The sequence below is a fragment of the Ananas comosus genome, linkage group 1 (genome assembly GCF_001540865.1).
Source record: "Ananas comosus cultivar F153 linkage group 1, ASM154086v1, whole genome shotgun sequence".
Lineage (NCBI taxonomy): Eukaryota > Viridiplantae > Streptophyta > Magnoliopsida > Poales > Bromeliaceae > Ananas > Ananas comosus.
Window position 1 is genome coordinate 3,868,183 of NC_033621.1, and position 7,017 is coordinate 3,875,199.

The following is a 7,017-nucleotide window of genomic DNA, read 5'->3' on the forward strand; positions in this document are numbered from 1 at the left end:
ACCAAACCGAAGGAGTTTGCCTACTTTGGTTCGGCTTTTCACCCTCCATTTTTTATTTATTTATTTATTTATTTTGAATTAATTGTCTACCTGTCTCTACAAATATAGTAAATTATAAATATATTTTTATAAAATTTAATTTGTATATGTCATTTTTATACAAATTCTAGTATTTTCAAAAAAGCTAGTTTTTTTTTAAAAAAAATAAGTAAAAAACTGGAAAAAAAAATTTAATAAAAAAAATTTTCTTGAATTTTTTTTTTTTTCAAAAGACCAAACATGCCTTTCAAAACTTCAAAATATTTAATATATTCTTGGTTGACCAAGATGTTCTTATTAATTTTAAAAATTTTCTTCAAATTTCTTGAAACCTTTAGAGTTTACTAATAGAATTTGAAATTTAGAAGAATATTTTTGAAAATAGAAGAATCAATTTGAAAATTTTGAATAGTATTCAGGATATATAACCAAAAGCTCCTTCCGTTTATATACCCCTCATAATCATTCAAAATTTCTAAATTCACCTCTCTATTTTTGAAATACTCTTCCAAACTCCAAATCTCATTAGTAAATCGTAGATTTAGGAGTATATATCATTGAAAGAATTTTGAAAATTAATAAGGACATTTTGGTCAGCCAAAAATAGATGAGTAATTTTTAAAGTTGTTAAAAATATATTAAATATTATTTTTTTAAGGCTAAAAATACAGAAGTCTTGTGAAATTCACTTTTGTATTCTACCTTCTGTTTTTAAAAATTCTCAATTTTAATTTGTCACTTTAAAATTCATGGATGTGGCATTTAATCTAACATCATTACTATCCGATCATTATTAATTTCGTATATAAATTATGTAGCACAACTAAGTAATTTACTAGCTAGGTTATCCATTATTCCCTTGAAATAATTAAAATATATAATATTTTTTAATTTTCTTTAAATTAAAAATTGTTGATTTTGAATCTCTTTGATCATTAGGTAAATGAAATTAAAAATTCGTAAAAATTATTTTCTAAATGCTTCAAATATACTAGATCAAGTCTAATGGAGCCGATCATCGATTTGAAAGTCCCATTATCGAAAATGGTTTAAAAATACAAAGGCCTCTGTACTCCTAATAGCACATAAGTCCTAACTCTCTCTCTCTCTCTCTCTCTCTCTCTCTCTCTCTCTCTCTCTCTCTANGGAGATACAAACGAGGTGAGATTTTACTGTTTTAGCCCTCTACCTACTCCCTTGTACCGGTACACGGGATCCTGTACCGGTACAAGAGCCAACCCGAGAGCATTTGAGCTGTTTCGCGCTGGTTGTACCGGTACAGCCACTAAGCTTGTACCGGTACAGTAAGTAGAGAATGCTGCTGTTTTTGCAGAATTCTTCGCGATAAGCTACCCTCGCGTCGCACGGAGTCCGTTTTACGTCTATTTGACGCCAACGCGACTCGGGCTTGTCCCGACACTCTCCAGAGCTGTCGACAAGTCTCCACAGTCAAACACCAGGGATCTCACATCTTCCCTCTTCTTCATCGCCGGCGAGGGAGAAGATGCGACGGCGGCGGCGAACCCTCTCCCTCTCCCTCTTTTTCTTCCTCTCCCTCTTTCTTTTCCTCTTCCTCTTCTTCTTCCCTCTTCTTCGTCGCTGGCGAGGGAGGAGATGCGGCGGCGGCGCGCGGCAACGAACCCTTTCTCTCTTCATCTTTCTCTTCTCTCTTCCTCTTCCTTTTCCTCTCCTTCTTCCTCTTCCCTTTTTTTCTTCCTCTCATTCTTTCTCTTCCCTCTTATTCATCGCCGGCGAGCTCGACCCGCGCCGTCGCCGCCATCCGCTCCGGCGGCCCGGAGAGGAAGAGGAAGAGAAAGAGAAGGGAAAGATGATACTTTTGGAGGGATATATTTGTGAGGGTAAAATGGTCATTTCACAATAAAACTGTTAAAAAATAAACAGTTTTCTAACTTATGTTAATCAAAGAGACATATCTGCATAAATTAGGACTTTTATAGGGACAACTTATGGAGTTTCCGTTTTGCAGGGATATTTTTGTAATTCACTATGTTTGCAGGGACGTGTATGCAAATAACCCTTAATTATTCGTATTGTTTAGTATATTTTTAATTTGTCATTCTATAATTTAAAGCGAATCACTTGACTGCATTGTAACATCAAATATGGTAATCAAATATAGGATAGTGAAGTGCTATTTTTTTGTAAACCACAAGGTAAGAACCTCAACATGCTAGTGCCCTATAGTTATTATTTTACTACTTTGTACTTTGTAAATTGTATTATTTTGATATTTTCTCCTCAGGGTGAAATAACAAAAAGACTATGAGGTAACAAAGTGGTACTTTTCAAATTATATGATGGTAAAATAAAAACAGGCTAAATCATAAGAGAGCTAATTAAAGTTTTTCCTAAAATAAATTCATGATTTTAAAAAACAATTTTAGTTTTTATATTTTCTATAACTTTTAAAAGAGGTAAGAAATTTTTGCTGTTCTATTATAATTTAATAATTTTCATTAAATAAAACATATAATGTTTTAGCAAAGAGGAGAATCTTCAGTTTTGTTATGTACATTTTGCCAAAAATGTGTAAAATGCTATTAAGTTCTTCATTTATACATGCTAAATCAAATATGCTAAAAAAGTAAATAGTAAAATCAAATTATCTCATTGCAAAATGCAACAATGTCTAGTCGAGCCCAAATTATCTAAACCCTTTTATATATCTTTCTCTCCACGAAATTAAAAATTTTGGTATATGGAGTGCCTTTTTCTTTTTTTTTTTTTAAGCAATTCCCTCTTAATTAAGGGTAGTACATGGGGGGTTTGTTTTTTGTTTTTGCTTTTGTTTTTTTTTTTTTGTCCTCCCTAAGCCAAGCTCAACGGAGCTGACTCCGACTCGGGTTTGGTTCGAATGCAAAATCGAGCCAACATTTCACCTTGTTCTCGAGTCGTAAACAAAATATAGAGGAGCTTGATCGAGTTAAATTCAAGCTACGAGCTTAAGTGAGCTCCAAATTCACGGCCTTATTTGACAAGCTTAATTTGTTGTAGCTTCTAAATATTTAGTGTTGAATATAAACTCAGGTGATCATAAATTCAGATTAAAATTTTCAGCTGACCATCACTTTAGTTTAATTGATTCAAAATTGCTGCTTCTTTCGTTTATGAGTTGCTATGAATCGAGGCTTTAATTTATTTTGTTACACTCCGTTTGGCTCGGATATAAAAGGGGGATAAGGGGGATATCCCCCCTTTATACCCAAACAAAAAAAAAATGATGATGGAAACAAGTGTTCCCACCCATAACGGATTTCCCACCCATAACGGGTTGTACCAGTACAACCCGTTATGGGTGGGAACACTTGTTCCCACCGGGGGTTGGACAAGCCCAAGCTTGTTCCAACCCACTTGAGAGAGAGAGAGAGAGAGAGAGAGAGAGAGAGAGAGAGAGGTTTGTTTGGCTTCATCCATTATGGATATGGAATGAGAATCAGTTGATCAATTTCGGGTAATTTTGTTTGCGTTCGCAATTGAACCGGTTTAGATTCCTTTTCGGACTGGGAATGGGATGGCCCCATTAGTCAACTTGATTCCGGTCTCTAGCCGGATTGAATTATTCCGGAAGCCCACTAATTCTCGCAAACCATTGAACCATCTCACCCTCTTTCTCTCCACTCCTTTCTCGTTCAAAAAAAAAAAAAAAACCGTACCCTCTTCTCAACCCTATCCCTAACCCACTAATCAATAAAAGTTTTTAAAAATTAAATTTGATGAATTTTTTTTTGAAAACTTATAGGATAGTATTATATTTTCCATAAATTTTAAATATATAAATTTATTTTGAGGCTGTAAACTTGAGTATTATAGTATCCTATAATTTTTTTAATTTTATACGAACCCAAACTGTCACGCCCGGATTACACTTTCCCGGGTGCGCGGTCGACAAATCCGCCGTATACAAAGAAATTTCCCCTGTTATACGAAGCGATAGCGTGCTACATGTAAATCAAACACTACTACGAACAATAGATAGAGAGCTGCATATGAGAAACAGAAAGCTAAAAACTGGGTTTCATTATACATAATCAAATCCAAAATACGGAAAAACTACTTCGCGAACTGGCCGTAAGAGTTTCGAATGAATAGGTATTGTACATGAACTCCATTTTTTTCAAAACAACTATCCCTACAGTGGGATTGCCTCTAGCTTTGTCAAGTCGGTAGGGAGCTCTAGTCGCAACGCGCCTTGCTCGATCCTGAGTTCGCGGAAGGCGCAGCAGCATAACCTGGGCTCTGCAAAAATATAGGAAACAACTGGCCGGGTGTGAGAACTACTGGTAAAATAAAGTAGTTCCTTCGTGCGGGTAGCGCTTCCAAAACAACATCGCGCCTTACTCCACCACTAGTCATACGAGAAAGGGCAGAGAATATGCAAAAGCAGGAAATATAAACTCTAACAGCTACAATCTACGTATTACTTATCATGCTTACACTAACCAACTGTAGAAATATGTGCAGAATCTGCACCAATCAATCGGGACTGTAGACATACCTGTTCCTTGAGACTTGTGAACAACACCCGTCCCTGACCCAGTTTGCAACTATCAGGCTCTATCCACAAACTGTTGTCCGTGAAGCAAGTTCAACCGGAATGAGCGGACACCAACGCGAAAGACGAAAGCCTGAGCTCCTCGGCTAGTGGCACTCGTGGGCGCTACCCAACGGTATGCAGCGTATCTCATTCTGTCATTGAGCCTTCAAGACAGCGTCCACCTAGCCAAAGTCGAGTAAAATACAACGTGTGAACAGGGTCAAAACGAGGTTACAAACCAAAACCGACGTAGCCCTCGGCACAAGTCTCGTGATCAAACAAAGAATCTGGGTCCACCGTAACCGAACGGCACCCAACGACCCGCAAACAGCCTAACTCTGTCTAAAATAAGCTCCGGCACAGCTCGAGCCGGAGAGCGTTCAATTTTGCCGGTCCATAGAGAGACTACCCCAAGGTATGCCATCGCAATGAACTGCAACGATAACAAGCAATCCGGCTCTAGAGCACTAATCTCTAGTTATAAGCATATGAGCGTCTTTTGCAAAACGCAGGCGTTTTATCATCCCTATAAGTCCAAATTCTCAAGGGCTTTTCAAGTCAACATGTAGCTTGATAAAATTCTTAAATACTTTATTATCAGCCTCGATGTACTTTCTACATTCATTTACATTCAATGATACTAAATCGATGGAAATTTTAAAGATGACATGATATACAAAATCGAACTATACACGTCGACTAAATACTACACATTAGGAGCGAACAACCGATGATACACGCCACCTTTAGTGCAAATTCCTGGCAGCAGAGATGTCTCGGAGTCACGAAAGCGAAACACTGCTGGAAACACCTCCCAAACTAGCAACAAAGCCCTCAAAATCCGTGGATTTACAACTTTCTACCAAAAAACTTCAATAAAAATCCTATCAATTTACCAAATTTCAGCACTAGTAAGCTTAATTATCTCAATTTCAATGTCAAAACTCGAACCTAATGGTCTCCAAATCAGGGAGCGACAGATCCAAATGCCAGCAGACTTACTGTGATGGTATCAATCTCAGGTCCAAAATCCCACTTGCCTACAATTAGCATCATGAAAGCTCAAGAAATTCCAATTTCAGCTCAAATGGTTCAACAGCAATCCAGACAAACGCCTCAGTTCGACCAGCTAACCTCAACCAAAAATCTTGGCAATTCAAGGGCTTTGGGATTCCTCTGGAAGATCTAAATCCAAGCAAACAAGTTTCGGATCAAAATCCGACGTCACTACGTCGAGCGCACGAGCCAAAGAACACTCGAGGTCGTCGCCTGAAGAACTGCCAGAATCAGCACCTTGCAATTCTTGGAGAGGGGTGGATCTTGCCATGCAAATTTGGAAAGATTGGGAAGGGTTTAGGGGTATGAAAGAATTCATTAAGGTCACTCGTGTTGTACAATATATTGAAGCACAACAAGCAATCCGGTATAAAAATGAGTGCTCAGGCCATCGTGGGACGTGAATACCAGGATATCTTATTAGGCCCTTGCTGGAGGAGATATATAAAGTACAGACCATCACCACCAGGAGAAATAAAAACACGCTTAGTGGTGCTATCCAGATCCGAGCCGCCCAAAAGTTGAAGAATACTGTTTTCCCTGCAGAACGGGCGTTATCTGAGTAGGGCGCCGGAACCATGTTCTGGCTCAGTCCGGAACCAATGGGTTTACTGGCGCTACACTATTAGCGACCTTGAACGAATCCCGAGCTGCCAACCGGGGCTCACTCGGACTCTTTTCGTCTGCGGGACGGGAATTGTGCCTGCTGCCCGTAAATTGGGCACCTCTGGCCGGAACTCACCTACGTCCCTGCCACGCGTCGGGGAGCAAGAGGGGCGCATATTCACGATGTCGAATTTCGACCCATATCTGGGAGCGCCCGACATGGGGATAGCCGGGATTGGCTTCCAGTTTCAGTTAAATTCAACACTCAGTTCTGGGCTACCCTAAAAATGTTCTGGGCGCCCGAATCGTGGCAAAGCTCCATGTTGTTGCCTATTTGAGGCGCCGTGAGTCCAATTCTGCCATCCAATTCTGCGAATGATCCGACTCAGTCGACACTCTCCAGGAGATGCTCGACAGTCACTAATACTGAAGCATCCTATCCAAAGGTCAAATACACTACATCCTCCCCCTCTACAAAAAGTTTCGTCCGCGAAACTGAAACGTACCTCTACTCAGGCATCAAACAGATAGTGATAGGCTTCCCTCATCACCGTCTCAGGCTCCCAAGTCGCCTCCCGCTCCTCGTGATGACTCAACTGCACTTTCACATACGGGATGATCCGGTTGCGCAATTCTTTCGTCTCCCGAGCAAGAATCCGCAACGGTCGCTCTTTGTATCTCAGATCCTCGCCAATCTCAAGTGGAGTGAAATCAATCACATGAGAGGGATCGAAAACGTATCTCCTCAATGCTGAGACGTG